The sequence below is a fragment of the Podarcis tiliguerta genome (genome assembly GCF_965153285.1).
Source record: "Podarcis tiliguerta genome assembly, chromosome: W".
NCBI classification, from domain to species: Eukaryota; Metazoa; Chordata; class Lepidosauria; order Squamata; family Lacertidae; genus Podarcis; species Podarcis tiliguerta.
The window spans coordinates 18,178,848-18,196,687 of record NC_139552.1 but is presented as its reverse complement, the minus strand read 5'-3'; the positions used below and the strand labels follow the sequence as shown (position 1 = coordinate 18,196,687).

The window sequence follows — 17,840 nt, the reverse complement described above, 5'->3', positions numbered from 1 at the left end:
TATGCAGTTCGTTGTGTCCATGATAGTCTTCTGTCTGAGCCCATCAAGATGACTATCAAGGTTGCCATGTCAACTGGGTAGAGCTGCAGAGTACGTGCCTGCTCGGTCAAGGGATTATGGCTGACTGGTATCAGCCCCCCCACCTTGATAGTCCTTGTAATACGAAGCAGAATAAAAGTGATCCGGCAAAAATCCGATATACGGCTGATTTATGCTGAATTTATGAATAATACTGTCCTTGTAGTTCAAAGCACTTCAGCAAACAATACATCAACAATAAAAAGAACAATACAACAATACAACATAAAAAAGAAAACAAAAACATTTAAACACACATCCAAATTTTATATCTATATCTTTCATTTGCTTATTTCCTCGACTTCCTCACACCTCCCTTTTTTGTATTCTAGTTCAAATTGCTGGTTCAACGAATCCTTTCCCTCTTCTTCAATTTTTGTTCTGTAATTTATCCTAACACATTTTAACTTTGAATTTTCCACTTTATCCCATTCACAATTAATATTCATATAATTCTTAATAACACTTCTGCTAAAACCTTATAATTTCATTCCAATATTCTTCTAACATTCATTAATTTTGCAATATTAATTTTCCAATCTTCCTCCATCGACTCTTCTCCCTGGTCTCGGATTCTGCCAGTCATTTCCGCCATTTCCATGTAGTCCATCAGTTTCATCTGCCATTCTTCCCAGGTGGGTAGCTCTTGTGTCTTCCAATACTTTGCGATGAGTATTCTTGCTACTGTTGTAGCATACATAAAAAAGGTTCTGTCTTTCTTTAACACCAATTGGCCGACCATGCCCAGGAGAAAGGCCTCTGGTTTCTTCAGAAAGGTATATTTAAATACCCTTTTCATTTCATTATATATCATTTCCCAGAAGGTCTTAATCCTTTGGCACATCCACCAAAGATGAAAGAAAGTACCTTCCACTTCTTTACATTTCCAGCATCTATTGTCGGACAAATGGTAAATTTTTGCAAGCTTGACTGGTGTTAAGTACCACCTAGACATCATTTTCATTAAATTCTCCTTTAAGGCATTACATGCCGTAAATTTCATACCGGTGTTCTATAACTGTTCCCAGTCAACCATCATAATGTTGTGTCCGACATCCTGTGCCCATTTAATCATAACAGATTTCACCATTTCATCTTGGGTATTCCATTTCAACAGCAAGTTATACATTCTTGACAAATTTTTAACCTTGGGTTCTAACAATTCTGTTTCCAACTTTGATTTTTCCACCTGGAAGCCTAATTTTTTGTCCGACTTATATGCCTCCATTATTTGATAATAATGGAGCCAATCTCTCTATTTTTTAATTTTTCAAAGCTCTGCAGTTTTAGTCTGTCTCCCTCTTGCTCCAAAATTTCACAATATTTCGGCCACTTGGCCTCCATATTGAGTTTTTTCAATGCTTTCGCTTCCATTGGTGACAACCATCTTGGGGTTTAACTTTCTAACAAACCCTTATACCTTATCCAAACGTTAAACAGTGCTTTCCTAATAATATGATTCTTAAAGGCCCTGTGGGCCTTAACCTTATCATACCACAAATATGCATGCCAACCAAATGCATTATTAAAGCCTTCCAAATCCAGAACATCAGTGTTTTCAAGAAGCATCCATTCTTTCAGCCAGCAAAAAATATTAATAGAGGAGATTCATAAGGATCAAGCAGGTTTTCTCCCAGGAAGACATTTATCTGACAATGTGAGGAATATAATAGATATATTGGAATTTTTAGAGGAAAAAATAAATACAAAAGCAGTTTTGATATTCGTGGATGCGGAGAAGGCCTTTGACAATATTTCTTGGAGCTTTATGAAGAAGAATCTCCAAGGTATGGGGGTAGGCCAAGAATTTGAAAATGGTATAGGTGCAATCTATTCTGAACAAAAAGCTAAATTAATTGTAAACAATGTAATAACTGAGGAGTTCAGAATAGAGAAAGGAACACGACAAGGTTGCCCAATTTCCCCTTTGCTTTTTATATCAGTCCTGGAGGTGTTGCTGAATATGATTAGAAAGGACCAATTGGTTAGAGGGATACAGGTCGGAGCTAAACAATATAAATTAAGAGCATTTGCAGATGACCTAGTTTTGACATTGCAGGAGCCAGAATCCAGTGTGAAAAGAGTCTTAGAACTGATTCAAGAGTTCGGTCGATTGGCAGGTTTTAAATTAAACAAAACAAAAACTAAGGTTTTGACAAAGAACTTAACAGAAATCGAGAAAGAAAGGTTTCAGAATGAGACAGGATTGACAGTAGTGAAAAAAGCGAAATATTTGGGAATTATTATGACTGCTAAAAATGGGAATCTATATAAAGATAACTATGATAAATGTTGGTCGGAGATAAAGAAAGATCTAGAAATATGGTCTAATTTGAAACTCTCGCTAATGGGTCGTATTGCCGTGATAAAGATGAATGTATTGCCAAGAATGTTGTTTTTATTTCAGACATTGCAGATTATAGACAAAACTGACTGTTTCAAGAAGTGGCAAAAAGACATATCTAGATTTGTCTGGCAGGGCAAAAAGCCAAGGATAAAATTTAAAATATTAACTGATGCAAAGGAAAGAGGAGGCTTCGCCCTGCCAGACTTGAAACTTTACTATGAAGCAGCAGCTTTTTGCTGGCTAAAAGAATGGCTACTTCTTGAAAACACAGACATTTTGGATTTAGAAGGATTTAATAACGCTTTTGGTTGGCATGCATATCTATGGCATGACAAGGTTAAAGTGCATAGAATGTTTAAAATTCACATTGTTAGGAATGCATTGTTCAAAGTTTGGATGAGGTATAAAGATTTGCTTGAAAACAAGACTCCAAGGTGGTTGTCTCCAATGGAAGCAAAAGCACTAAAAAAAACTCAATATGGAGGCCAACTGGCCAAAATATTGGGAGATTTTAGAACAAGACGGAGACAAATTGAAATTACAGAGTTTTGATAAATTAAAAAGTAAAGTCTGAGATTGGCTTCATTATCATCAAATAATGGAGGCATTTAAAATGGATAGAAAAATTGGCTTCCAGGTGGAAAAATCAAAACTGGAAACAGAACTGCTAGAACCCAAAACCAAGATTTTGTCAAGAATGTACAACTTGCTGTTAAAATGGAATACACAAGATGAGGAAGTGAAATCAGTGATGGTTAAGTGCGCCCAAGACTTGGGTCATAACATAATGTTCGCTGACTGGGAAAGGTTATGGACCACTGGTATGAAATTTACGGCATCTAATGCTTTAAGAGAGAATATTATGAAAATGATATACAGGTGGTACATGACACCAGTCAAGCTTGCAAAAATCTATCACTTACCTGATAATAAATGCTGGAAATGTAAAGAGGTTGAAGGTACATTCTTTCACCTTTGGTGGACATGCCCAAAGATAAAGGCATTCTGGGAGATGATTTATAATGAGCTGAAAAAAGTGTTTAAATACACATTCCCGAAGAAACCAGAAGCCTTTCTCCTGGGTATGGTTAGCCAACAGGTGCATAAGAAGGATAGGACATTTTTCATGTATGCTACAGCAGCAGCAAGGATACTTATCGCACAGTATTGGAAGACACAACAGTTACCCACACTGGAAGAATGGCAGATGAAAGGTATCGACTACATGGAATTGGCAGAAATGACCAGCAGAATCAGAGACCAGGGAGAAGAGACGGTGAAGGAAGACTGGAGAAAATTTAAAGACTATTTACAGAAATATTATAAAACAATGAACGTTTGATGACATCGGATTGAGGGTGAATGGTTATTAGTGAAAAAGTGAATAGAGAAAGATTTAATATCTTGATAGATTTAAGGAAATGTAACTATCTATTAGACTTTAAGAGTATCAGAAAATTAAAATATGTTAGAGGGAAAGAATTTGCAGACAGAATATTTGATTTGGAATACAGAGAAGGAAGGTCTGGGGAAGTCGGAGAAATAAGTTAATGTAAAGAATACAAGGAGACAAAAATTGTTTTTAACATGCTTATTTTCTTTGTTGTATATTGTTGCTTTGTGTGTTTGTGTGTTGTAGTGTATATTTTTCTGTCTTTTTTATTTTTTGTTGTGAGGTTGTTTGTTTATTGTTGATTTATGTCTTTTGTAAAATTTAATAAAATATTATAAAAAAAAAAGAGAGAGAGATTGGGCACCCTTGTCGCGTTCCTTTCTCAATCTTAAATTCTTCCGTCACCACATTGTTCACAATTAATTTGGCCTTCTGTTCTGTATAAATTGCACCTATACCATTTCCAAAGCTTTCACCAACCCCCATCCCCTGTAAATTCTTTTTCATAAAACTCCAAGAAATGTTGTCAAAGGCTTTTTCTGCATCCACAAATATCAGAACTGCTTTAGTATTTATATTCTCCTGTAATTTTTCAATAATGTTAATTATGTTCCTCGTATTGTCCTTCAAATGTCTGCCTGGGAGAAAGCCCGCTTGATCTTTATGAATTACCTCTGCTAATACCTTTTTTAGTCTTTTAGCCAATATGTCTGTAAAAATTTTGTAATCCACATTAAGCAGTGATATGGGGCGGTAGTTCTTAAGTTGTGTCTTTTCAGTCTCTGTTTTTGGTATAAGTGTGATATAGGCCTCTTTCCACGACTCCGGTGCCTTTCCCCCCTCCAATATTTCATTACACACTTCTTTTAAAGGTTGTATTAACAATTCTTTCAAAGTTCTGTAGTATCTTGAAGTCAATCCATCCGGTCCTGGAGATTTGCCCAGCAGCATGTTCTGTATGGCCCCTTCTACTTCCTGCTCTGTAATTTTAAGATTCAACATTAACTTGTTTTCCTGAGAGATTTTTTGTAGTCCATTTACTTCCAAGAATCTATAAATGTCCATTTCTTTCTGCTTCTCCTGCGTATACAGTTGTTTGAAATACTTCTGGAAGCATCTTCTGATTTCCCCCGGATTCTGTATATTCTTTCCATCCACTTCCAAGTTCGTAACTGTATTAAGTTTTTGTCTTTTTTTCAATTGCCATGCCAAAAGTTTCCCACACTTATTTGCCGATTCAAATGTCTTTTGTCTCATCTGTCTAATCTTCCACTCTATTTCCTAGTTCATCAGTTTCATGTATTGTACTTGGTATAATTTTATCTCTTTCAGAATCTATTGCGACTTTGGTTTCACTCTCAATTTTCTCTCCTTCCTTTATTTTTTCCAGGATTTTGTCTTTTTTCTCATTTTGTGTTCTTTTCTTAATTGCATTCTGTTGTATCAAAAAACCTCTCATGACCGCCTTACTTGCATCCCAAATACCGTACTTTTCGCACCATAGGCCGCACTTTTCCTAAGGGGAAAAGTCTGTGCGTCCTATGGAGCGAATGCAGGGGGGAGGCAGGCAGGAAAAGCCCCCAAGAGCCCCACACAAGCTTCGCTCGGCTCTTGCGGGCTTTTCCCCAAGAGGGAGAAGGGACTGACACCGCCAGTCAGTCCCTTTCCCTCCTCTAGAAAAGCCTTGCACAACCTCTCCAGCCGCGGGAGGCTTCGCAAGTCTAAAGAGGAAGCCAGGGCAGGGAGCGCAATCCATCCCGTTCGCTGCCCTGGCTTCCTCTTTAGACTTGCGCGCCTCTCCAGCGGGGGTGGGGTGGGGGGGTGGGGGAGGCTTCGCAAGTCTAAAGAGGAAGCCAGGGCAGGGAGCGCAATCCATCCCGTTCGCTGCCCTGGCTTCCTCTTTAGACTTGCGCGCCTCTCCAGCGGGGTGGGGTGGGGGGTGGGGGAGGCTTCGCAAGTCTAAAGAGGAAGCCAGGGCAGCGAGCGCGATCCATCCCGTCTCCAGTGGGGGTGGGGGGGTGGGGGAGGCTTCGCAAGGCTAAAGAGGAAGCCAGGGCAGGGAGCGCGATCCATCCCGTTTGCTGCCCTGGCTTCCTCTTTAGACTTGCCTGCCTCTCCAGCTGCAAGAGATCTACCAAAGGTAGATCTTAACCCTTGCCTCACCTGGGAGCTTCTCTGGGCAGGAATTCCCTCAGCTTAAGTGGGGTGGGGGAAGTGTGGCAGGTAGGGGGGGTACCTACCTAGACACTGAAGCCACATGTCTCTCAGATGAAAATTGGGAGTGGGCATTGTGTGAAGTGGCTGTGGATCTCCTGCTGCAGAACTGTAGGAATGTATAGAGTTGGGAGGGCCACCCGAGGGTCATCTAGCCCAGCCCCCTCACAATGTAGGGATCACAGCTAAAGAACGCCAGGCAGATGGTCCCCTGGGCTTTCCCCGCAGCCCCGAGAAGCTCTGGGAGAAGCAGACAGGCTGCGCGCAGCCTGTCCGTTGCTCTTTGGGGCTGGGGGGGGGTAATATTTTTTTCCTTGATTTCCCCCTCTAAAAACTAGGTGCGTCCTGTGGTCTGGTGCGTCCAATAGAGCGAAAAATACGGTAACTCTTTTTTCCACTGTAGTGTTCATATTTATCTCAAAGTAGTCTCTCAGAGTTTTTTGGGCCTTCTTGGCGAATTCCTCACTTCAAAACAGGGCATCATTCGTTCTCCATCTAAAGGAACCAGTTGGCGTCAGTTTCATTTCCATCTTAACCACATTATGATCAGAACAGGTTTTAGGGCTGATTTCTACCTTATTTGTCTTAACTACCAGACTTCTAGTTACCCAGATTTGGTCAATTCTTGTCCATGTCATCTTGGCCTCAGAAAAGAAAGTTCCCTCTCTTCCTAAAGGGTTCTTAGTTCTCCAAATGTCCACTAAATCCATATTCTCTGTCATGTCGAAAAAAGTTCATACAAAATCATATTGTATTCCATATAGTCCATAAGAGTCTCATGTAACTTCTTAAAAAAATCCGATTTTCCTTCATTTGGCGCATAAATACCTATTATCAAAAGTTTCTCTCCCTGTGAATTTATTTCAATTGCAACAATTCTTCCTTGTTCATCTTTAAACATAAATTTTGGTGATAGGCTCTCTTTTGCATATAGGACTACTCCTCTTTTCTTAACTTTATCTGATGAGATAAATTCTTGGCCCAATCTTTTGTTAATTAATAACTTCCTGTGTAGCCTTGTCACATGTTTCTTGCAAGCAAATCAAGTCCAAATGTTCCTTTTTAAGTAAATGGAAGATCTTCTTCCTTTTCTCAGGAGAGTTAGCGCCATTAATGTTCCAGCTCAATATTTGTAGTGCCATTATGTAGTTACTTTCTCCTTGCCTCCAACTGCCCCAAGTGCTTGCTCTTCTTCCGTCGGTGTTGTGTTCGTCGGGCCTACTTTTCCAAGTTCTTTCTGCAGATCTTTCTCGTGTTTATTCAAAAATTTATCTCTGTCTTCTTCTGATCTTATTTTTATCTTCCTTCCTTTAAAGGTGAAGGAGAGACCTTGGGGGAATTCCCACCTAAAAATAATTTGATTCCTTCTCAACAAGGCAGCCAATCCAGCGTAGTTGGACCTAAGGTCCAAAAGATGTTTCGGAATATCTTTGAAAATTTCCGCTCTTGACTGCGCTATCACCAAGGATTTCTTGTAATGCTGACTTAAAATTATGTCTCTTTCCTCTTTGGTTCTTAGGGTGATCAGACAATCTCTTACTCTGTTCTTCTCCTTCCTCCCTCCTCTTCCAAGCCTGAAGGCTCTCACAAGTCTGAAGTCCTCTTGTTTCAGTTCCCAAAATACTACAAATTGTTGCGTGAGAAAGTCTGCCAAGTTGTCTTTCTCGACCTCGGGTATCGCTCTGATCCTTAAATTAACCTGTTTGTCCTTGAGCTCAAGCATGGAAAATTTTAATTTATGATCCTCCAGTTGTCTCGCCAGGTCTGGGACACTTTCTGCCTCCAATTGGTCTAGTTTAGCTTCCACAACTGCAACTTTTTCCCTTGCCTCCTCTGCCGTTTGCTGTGTCAAATTAGATTCTTTAGTCAGCTGTTCAATACATTCTGCGTTACTATTGGCTTTCTGTTCCAAACTAATCAGTCTTTCCGCGTTCTCATCAATTTTCTTATTTGTATCATCCACCTTTTGATTAGTAGCATCAACTTTCTTGCTAAGTTGTTCCAAAGAGTCATTTATCTTTTTTAAATCATTAGTCACACCTTCATCTGTAGCCATTTCTTTTACTTTGGGTTGAGGTAGGGCAGATGGAGTTGTAGATCCAGGTACTGAAGCTCTTCGCAACTGTTTCCCAGACCTTGTTGTTGATGTGCTTAATTTCCCTTTCCCATCTGCCATAACAATTCCACAGCTCAAGGTTAGATCTCACGGTCCCGAAGTCATAACATACAATGGGGAATTTCCACTTAAAGCACTTGTCAGTTGTAGCAATTTCAAAAGTTTCCTCTAGAGGGACAAAGTTATTGGCTGAATTTATCTTGGTCCTCCCCCCCCCTTTTATACAACTTAACTGCAACAATAATACTAATTTGTAACTATTTCCAGTCTCTTTGGTCTTTTTGTAGCAAGGGGAGACAGTCCAAATCAATGTTACATTCTTATCTAAGTGGCTGTCAAAGAACGTTTCTAATGCAGCCGATACGCACTCCAATGGCAACCCGATCCCAGAGTCTGAACGATGGAGTTTTAAATCCTTCTCTACCACTTTGCAGGTCTATTCAGTCTCAAATAAAAACTCTCCCCCTCTTCTCCTGCCTTCAAGGGAAGGGGGAGGTTCGTTAATTTCAATATTAGAACTTAGCCGTTAATTAATTATTTTCAAGAGTTTTAGCTCAGTCTCTTTGTTTCCGCTTATTTACAAAAAGTGGAAGGCGGACTTCCTGTTTCTGACCTCCCCCAATCGTAGCCAAATTCACCAATTTATCTTTTTAAAAGTTCCAAATTCTGCTTTACTCACGGGTTGTTGCTGTCAAATGTTCCGAATTACCAAGAAAAAGTTAGCGTACTCCGACGAAAGATTAGCGGCTTCACTCCACAGAAGTAGCGATCGATCCTCAGCACCGTGCCACACCCCCCCCCACTCCGACAGGGAAATCCCAAAAAAAAGGGGTTTCCCTTGCTTCTGGGGGGAGCGCAATGGTGCCCGCCGGATCCCAGGCTCACAGGCTTCTCCCGCCTGTGATTTTTGAGGGGTCTCTGCCTTCGCCGCGGCAGCCAGACCCGATTTCTGAGGAGCGCACTTCTCCGTGCGGAGAAGTTCCTCCTTTCGCCGATGGCGCCAACCAGGAAGCTCTTTATTGTTTTTCTTTCATAATGATAAAATATTCAATAAATATTATATTATTTTTTTTAAAAAAAAGAAGTTCAAAGCACTTTTGCCTTTCCGGAAGCGGTTTGCAACATTTTGATTAAATCAGTCACGGTCAATTGGACTCATAAACTTTGTATTTCAGAACTGTCAAAGATAGAGAAGAGGGTGCCTGCTGCCCACAGTACCTGCGTGGCCGCCACAAGGGGCGCTGTTCGGTAACGCTGATTGGCTGAAACGGCAGCCGATTGACCCTGAGTTCAGACAGTTGGTCTACCCATAATAAGGATAGGGCGAGGTAGAGTGTTTCGATCCACTAAGGGAAAATATACGAAAATAAAAAGGGTTCCGTGCGGAGCTGTCAAGCTAGCGCTTCCTTATTTACGGAAGGCTTTTAGGGGATGCCCTTCTAGAAGGGACATCTCCAGGCTCGGGGAGGTGGGAGGCGTGTGTGTGTGTGTGGTGCTTCTGCATTACATTGTAACGAAGGGGGGGGGCGGTCCTGCTACACTGTCCATCAACTGAACAATATCCTCAAACACTTTCCAGTACCATCGGTCATCCACAACCTTCACCTATGGGGGGGGGGGGCAGAGCACATTTGTTGGGGCTATGGACTAAAGGGGGGGGGTATGAGTTAAGAGCAGAAAGGCCTGATGCACCCAATGGGCTGAAGCCAAATGCTCCAAGCCAAGTACCACAGAAGTCATTGGCCAAGGAGGAACTCTGTGGAAAGGGGCCTGGTTGTTGGTCAGGGCCTGCCCAGATTCGAGGAGGTGCCACATAGCAGGCAACTAAAAACCCTGACTAGACGATAGCCCTGGCCAGGGCAGGTGTTACCCCTGTGAGGAAGAGGGAGCTGACGGGCTTGTGGTCGCTCCTTTTCAATTCCATGTGGAAGACTTTGCCTGGCACCCAACAATAAAGCTGTCATGTAGATGTCGCTTTCTCCAGCCCCAACTCTGATACAGGTTCCACTGGTCTTTGCACTTTTGCATGATCTGACCTGAAATTCTGGGTGTTGACATATTCCTTCTCTCTCTTGGCCAGGACGTGCTAGATGAGTCCCTCTCTCTGTCCGGACTGTGGATGTGTGGAAGGCACAAAGAGCTGGCGCATAGTGTGGGTCATTGGGGTTGCTTCTTGCTCATGCTCTCCTTGTCAGGGATACGCCTCAGGGAGATGAGAACAGAACTCAAGTAGTCCTTAAAAGCAAGGAGGCGGGAGGGCCCAGTACACCTCTAAGGCAACTTATAGCCTGCTTGGTGGCAGCGGTGGGGGTGGAGGCTCCCGGCGGGCACTCATTTGCTGATTCTGCAGGTTTCTTTCCTTCTCCATGAAGTTATCCTCGAATCCCAGAATTCTGGAGAGAGGAAAAGACTTCTGAGGTTAGAGAGGCTTCAGAACCGTTTGGGGAAATTTCGGGAAAGGAACTTAGAAAATACTTAACTGCAGGAAAATGTTCCTGCCTCCCCACAGCACCACATTTGTCGGACAATTGCCTCTCAGCTTATGCATGTTTAGGAAGGATTGTGGAGGCAACAGGTCCTCCCTGTTGGGATACTGCCAGGGAGACAAAGTCCATCATGACTCCCCGTCGTCTCCGGACGTCCATCGATCTCCCGTAGACACGCAGTATCAGCAATTAGCGACACAAGCTCCAGAAATAGCTTGCCACATTCCAGAGCCGTGCACGCTCTATCAGCAGATAAAGCACACAGCGAAAGATGCAGGCTGGAGAGCATTATTTACAAGTTTATTTCTGCGTTGGTCAGAACAAAGAAAAACATGACTGCCTGCTTCAATGTCTCCGGCAGAGAGAGAGAGGAAAGCAAAGACACAACAGAAACATCCTGTGAAAACAGGAAATGCGCAGACTCTGTGACTCACAAAGCCTGCTCCCTTTTAAGGTGGAACGGAAATATCCTAACACTCCCCTCAAGGCCTTTTCCTCTAAAGGAGGTAGAGTGGTCTTCTCCAATCCTCTGGCCACTGCTGAGTTTTCCAAACTTGCTGGCATATTGCGTGTAGCACCTTAACAGCATCATCTTTAACAAAATTTAATAGTTCAGCTGGAATATCATCACTTCCACTGGCCTTGTTATTAGCAGTGCTTTCTAAGGCCCATGTGACTTTGCTCTCCAGGATGTCAGGCTCAAGGTCAGCAACCACACTACCTGGGGTGTATGAGACATCCATATCTTTCTGGTATAATTCCTCTGTGTATTCTTGCCACCTCTTCTTGACGTCTTCTGCTTCTGTTAGGTCCTTTCCACCTTTGTCCTTTATTATGGTACTCTTTGTATGAAATGTTCCTTTCATAGCTCCAGTTTTCTTGAACAGATCTCTGGTTCTTCCCATTCTGTTGTTTTCCTCTATTTCTTTGCATTGCTCGTTTAAGAAGGCCCTCTTGTCTCTCCTTGCTATTTTTTGGAAATCTGCATTCAATTTCCTGTATCTTTCACTATCTCCCTCTCATTTTGCTTGTCTTCTCCAAGTCCACCTTTCCTTTTGAAGCAAAATGTCCTTGAAATGGGGGAGAAATGCCCTGCATGAAGTCTTGGGTTTGCAATTTGGGGAGAGGGAAGACTGTCTGCGGCGCTGGGGAGCGGGCAGGCTGTCGAGGCCCCCTAGATCTAGAGGCCCTTGGCTTCTGCCTACTTAGCCTATACATAAATCCGGCCCTGCCTATGTCACATTGAGCACAGGCCCATCAATCACGTGCAAGGCATTCTGCGTGTTGGGAAGGAGTCTCCTGTTCTGGGCCAGGGGGAAGAGTGACACCAGCAGAAGACTGGGTGGTGGGGTCGAAGCTGATCCCGGAGGGCACGTGAGGAGTCAAGACTTCCCGCATGAAGGCCTCGCTTCCCCTAGAAGTCCCTGCCTCCTGGTCTGTGTTCACTTTCTTCTTCAGGTACAGCTCCAGCATGTTCTGGATGGTGCACCTGCTTTCGGGGGAGAGCTTGTCAAACTGGTCCACACTAGAAGAATAGCCATGAGACGTTTGAGACTCCTGCAAGGCGTCCCCAAAGTCAGGGGAACATAAGCGCATTTGAAGAGCCTTGCTGGGTCAGGCGAAGGCCCATTCAGTCCAACATCCTGTTGGCATGTAGTTGGTCCACCACAATTGCAATATTATTGCATCCTTCAGGAATGGTGTGTCCAGCTCCATCTGAGTCACCATCCAGGCACGCTGTGGAGCTGCATGGATGAGAGATGGGCATCTTCGGCCAGTCAGGGGTGAAGAGCTGGCAAGATCCCCTGTACTGAGCAAAAAAGCAAACTCTTTGGCCTCCAAGATCTCTCCCAACTCTCAGCAGCCCTCACTGTGAGCCATACTAGAGGAATTTTGTCCTGCTTTTGCTGAGCTACAACACAGGAGCGCACCCCCAGGGGGCCATGATGTGGTATTTGAAATTATTTATTTATTTCATAAAATTTAAACACTACCAGATAGTAAGAAACATCAAAGCCGTTTACAGAAAGATAAAACCATAAAATCAGGAAAAACCTACAGTACATTAAACGCTGAAGAAGTGAATACCAGAATAGATCAGAACTCACTCCCAAGGTAAGGGGAAGAGACATGGCTAAGATGGCAGGACAGCTTACTCTATGGTGTTATCCCCTTCATTCACTAATTAGACTGAAGCATGTTGGTTATATGAGACTGGTTATCCCGCACAACATGCTCTCACGCAACCCATGCCCTCCAACTGAAAACCCATTTCCTGGACAATATCAACATTGTGTTTTGTGCCTGTGAACTGCACAGTGAATATTTCTATTAGAAAAGAAAGCAGCCTGGTGTTTCAGCTTCTCAGAGTTGTTTTATTCAGTGCGCTGCTGCAGCTTGTCGCACCCAAATCCTCCAGAGGAATCTGCCAAAGTGCTTTTCCAGGCAAAAGGGGGCAGAGGGAGAGAAACCAAGAACCTCAAATTCACTAGACCAGGGATGGTGAATTGTGTGGCCCTCTAGATGTTGTTGGATTGCATCACCCCTGACCGTCGGCCATGCTGGCTGAGGCAGAAGGCCATTGGGTCTGGCAATATCTGGGAGCCCACAAGATTCCCAGCCTCCGCCCTACACAAACAACCAGGCACTCAGCTGTGAGGCATGCCTCTTACCGGAGGGAGGGTCACTCCAGAGGCAGCTGTGGCATGAGGGTGCTGGATCATGCCTTTGTGGGCACATCGGAGGATTAAAGAGGACCCCCTAGGAAGCATGCTTGGAGATCTTCCTTACCACGTGGCTCTCTGGCAAAAACACAGCAGTACTAACGGCCATATGGAACCACACCTCAAAGCTGGATCAGACTTCCCAGACCCTGTAGCCTACATCAGGAGGAAGACTGGGGCAGAGGGTGTTGGGATACTGCCAGGGAGACAAAGCCCATCTTGACTCCACGTCGTCTCCGGACGCCCATCGATCTCCCACAGACACGCAGTATCAGCAATTAGCGACAGGAGCTCTAGAAATAGCTTTCCACATTCTAGAGCCGATACATGCGCTTGTCAGCAGATATGCACACAGCGAAAGATGCAGTCAGGAGAGCATTATATAGAAGTTTATTCAGCGTTGGTCAGAACAAAGAAAACCACGACTGCCTGCTTGAGAGAGTTCTGGCAGAGAGAGAAACGAAAGCAAAGACACAACAGAAACATCCTGTGAGATAGGAAATGCGCAGGCTGTGACACAAACATCCTGCTCCCTTTTAAGGTGGAACGGAAATATCCTAACATCCTCCCCCTTTCCGTGTAACCTGTAGTACCTGTGGTTCAACCTAATTGCAACCTTTGTACATAAACCTTAAGTTGTTCTCTGTTAACAACCTTCGACAACAGATCAGCAGGAATTTCATTTCCTGGCATGTAGGACACCTGAATGAGTCCTTTCTGAATACACTCTCTTGCACGATGTAACTTAATCTGCAAGTACTTGGTTCTTTGCTTGCAACTCTCTGAGTTCAGCAAAGCCAAACAGGATCTATTGTCTTGATACACTTGTACAGGACATTTCACAGAAACTCTGATGTCCTTAAACAGTTGCATCAACCATTCACAATCCATGAGTGAAAATGACAGAGCATTGAGTTCTGCTTCACAGGAACTTAGGCTCACTGTCGTCTGCTTCTTGCACAGCCAGTCAAACAGACAGTGGTTGTACATGTAGCATACTCCAGAAGTGCTTGTACCATCCGTGGTGTCACTTCCAAAACTTGCATCAGCAAAGATTTCAAGACATCCAGTCTTCTGACTGGTGAACCTCAGCCTGTAGTGCAAAGTCCCTTTCAAATAGTGGGCTATGCGCTTCAGAGCTTTACAATCCTGAACAGTAGGATTATTAGCATGTCTGCTAAGCAGGTTAGTGCTTACAGCTATGTCAGGTCTTGAGCATCTAGCAATGAAATTCAACTTGCCTAGAATGCATCTGTACAGCGTTGTGTCAGAAAACGCTTCAGCAGTACTGTCTACCTGGTAACCTGTCACCATCGGTGTGTCTGCTGGGTTTGCATCAACCAAATTCAACCTGGTTAATACATCAGCAATTTTCTGTGTTTGGTGAACCAGAAAATTACCTGCTTGGTCCCTCTCCACCTGCAGAGAAAGACAGTTGGATACTTCACCAAGATCCTTCATGTCAAAGTGCTCCTTCAGCTGAGCTAGGGTGCTTTGGTACAAAGCCTGATTCTTCCAAAACATCAGAAGATCATCAACAAAACATAAACAATACAGTTTGTTTTGCCCCTCCTCCTTGACACACGGATCAGCCTTGCCCGCTTGAGACCATATATGGATTTCCACAGTTTACAGACCATTCCCTTCTGTATCTGCATTCCATCAGGTGGAAGCATATACAGCTCCTCCTCCAAATTCCCGTACAAAAAAGCTGTATTAATGTCGTGATGGGAAACATGCAGTTTCTCCTCTGCAGCAATCTTGAGCATCAGTCGAATGCTCTCATATTTGACGGTAGGTGAGTAGGTCTCGTGGTAATCCTGTCCTGGTACCTGTGAAAAACCTCTGGCAACCAGACTTCTGGGTTGAGCGCCCTCGGTTATGGCAGCTTCCCTCTGAACAGCGGAGGGGAGAGCTCTGAGTAAGCTGGGGTTCTACCGCTACGGCGACGTGGTGAACCCGTGAAATCGTAGGCGGAGGAAGCCTACGACCGTGGGACTCGGCGGGCACCACTAGCACCACCCCAAAACGTTTCAGGAGCCCAGTACGGGCTCCGGAGTGTGGCGGGGGCTGGCGCTGTGCTGAGAGTCGATTGCTACTTCCTCGGAGTGACGTCGCACAGCTGTAACCGGAGAGCGCTCAGCTTCTTCTTGGGACAATTTGGAATACAAAAAGAAGTATCCGTGAGTAGGGGAAATACAAAAATTTTAAAGGAAACAAGTATATAAATTTGGAAAAGAATTGGGACTTAAAGTAAAAGACGCAATTTTGGAACCGAAGCGGTAAGGTCTAAACAGGAAGTCAGCCTTCCGCTCTGTAAATAATTGAAAGCAAAGACTCTGTGTGCTAAAACCTAAAAAGGGATTTAAGGACTAAATTCTGACGTCTTGGGAAGGACTTACCCCCCCTCGGGAGGCAGGGAAAGAGGGGGGAAGGACTGAAACTTATACTGCCTGCGTGGAAAAGAGACTTTTATTGTTGGAAATCACCGCTCGGACGACTGGTCCTGAGCTGTCAATTTGAAAGTAAAGCCTTGAAAAGAGATCGCGGAAAGAGATTTAGGGAACTTTATTTCTGCAAATTGACTACTTTGTTACTGAGGACTATTTGGATACTTTTGACGGGATGATATTGACACTAAGTTGTTGTGAAGGAGAAGACGGGAGACATTTTATTTTTCTCCTCTTTGTGATTACTGTGTCCCCCCTGGTGGGCACTGAGACTGTTACAAAGTAACAAAAGTAACTGAGGAATTTTCCACTGTTTCCCTTTCAAAGCTGATAGTTGCAGCTGGAAAGTGACCTTGAGACAATCTGGTGTGTTATGGCAGATGGAAAAGGGAAAATAGACCAGCTTCAAGAGAAAACCACAAGGTCTGGCAAATCTTTTCACACGGGAAGGAGAGCATCTATACCTGACCCAACAGGAGGTGCTTCTGCACAGCCCAAATCAAAAGTGATGTCTTCAACTGAAGATCTTATAAATGCAGGATTTGCAAAACTTCAAGAATCAATAAGTAAATTGACAGAAGAGGTTGCAGAAACAAATAAAAGGGTGGCAGAACAATAATCTAAAATAGATCAGAATACTGTAAGTATCAAGCAAAATACAGATTCAATTAAACAATTGCTGGAGGAATCTGCCAAGACAAGGAAAATAGCAGAAGAAGCAAGGGAGGCTGTGGCTGCTACAGAGGAAAGGATACCACCGATTAACAGGCAACTTGAGGACTAAAGAGCAAGATTTTCTATGATCGAATTGAAAGACAAACAAACCAATCTGAGAATCAGAGGAGTGCCGGAAATTGAGAAAGAGGGGTTAAGTGATTTTCTTATACAAGAATTTGCAAACTTCTGGGATTTGGATCTGGAAAAAGAAGAATTTAAAATAGTGAGTGCCTTTCGACTTGGCAAAACAAGTAGGAGAATAAAAATAAGAGACTGTTTGATCACGTTCAGATCCAAAGGGGAAAGGGACAAGATTCTGGGACTGCACTTCCAAAAACCTTTGGAAATAAACGAATCAAGGGTGGAAATATTCAAGGACATCCCGAAACATCTTTTGGACCTCAGGTCCAACTACAGAGATCTGGTCACTCAGCTGAGAAAGAACAACATCATCTTCAGGTGGGAATTCCCTGAAGGACTTTCTTTCAGCATTAAAGGAAGAAAGATAAAAATAAGATCAGTGGAAGACAAAGACAAATTTTTGGAAGACTACGAGGAGGATTTACAGAAAGAAACCTTAAAAGGACAAGACCCGTCAGACTCACTAGAGAGGAGAAGGAAAGACGTTGCAAAAGCAATATTGAACTTGGATAAGAAGACACCACCGGGATCGGAAGAGAAAGAGGATACCTTGGGAGCATCTGGAGGAATATAACAGAATAAACGCATCATGTCTCTGCAACTATTAAGTTGGAATTGTAACGGTTTGAACTCTGTTAGAAAGAGGAAATCGATCTTTCATATATTAAAAAAAGAACAATTGGACTTGATTTGTTTACAGGAAACCCATGTGACTAGGCTCCACAGGAAAATCCTAATTAATAAAAGATTGGGTCAAGAATTTATTTCATTGGACAGAGTTTAAAAAAGAGGAGTTGTAATATACGCTAAAGAGAGCCTATCACCAAAGTTTGTTTTTAAAGATGAACAAGGAAGATATTTGGCAATTGAAATTCAGCATCATGGACAGAAATATTTGATAGTAGGTGTATACGCACCGAATGAAGGAAAATCTGAATTCTTCAAAAAGTTGCATGAGACATTGACAGACTATTTGGAGTACAATGTGATTTTGATGGGTGATATGAATGGAGTAGTTTCTACAAATATGGACAAGGCACAACGGCAGGTAGTCACCAAAGATGGTAGACTACCGAAAACTTTTTTTGAACTGACAGACAATTTGGATTTGGTAGACATTTGGAGAACAAAAAAACCCCTAGGAAGAGAGGGAACCTTCTTTTCTGAAGCCAAAA

The 17,840-nt window shown here is 43.1% G+C and overlaps 1 protein-coding gene across 1 annotated transcript in view; it reads right to left on the bottom strand.

Moving 5' to 3' along the window:
* Nucleotides 1-17,840, bottom strand: part of LOC310668798 (inositol polyphosphate 5-phosphatase OCRL-like) — a gene marked incomplete at its 3' end in the record, with an annotated part of 733,402 nt that overhangs the window by 31,559 nt on the left and 684,003 nt on the right.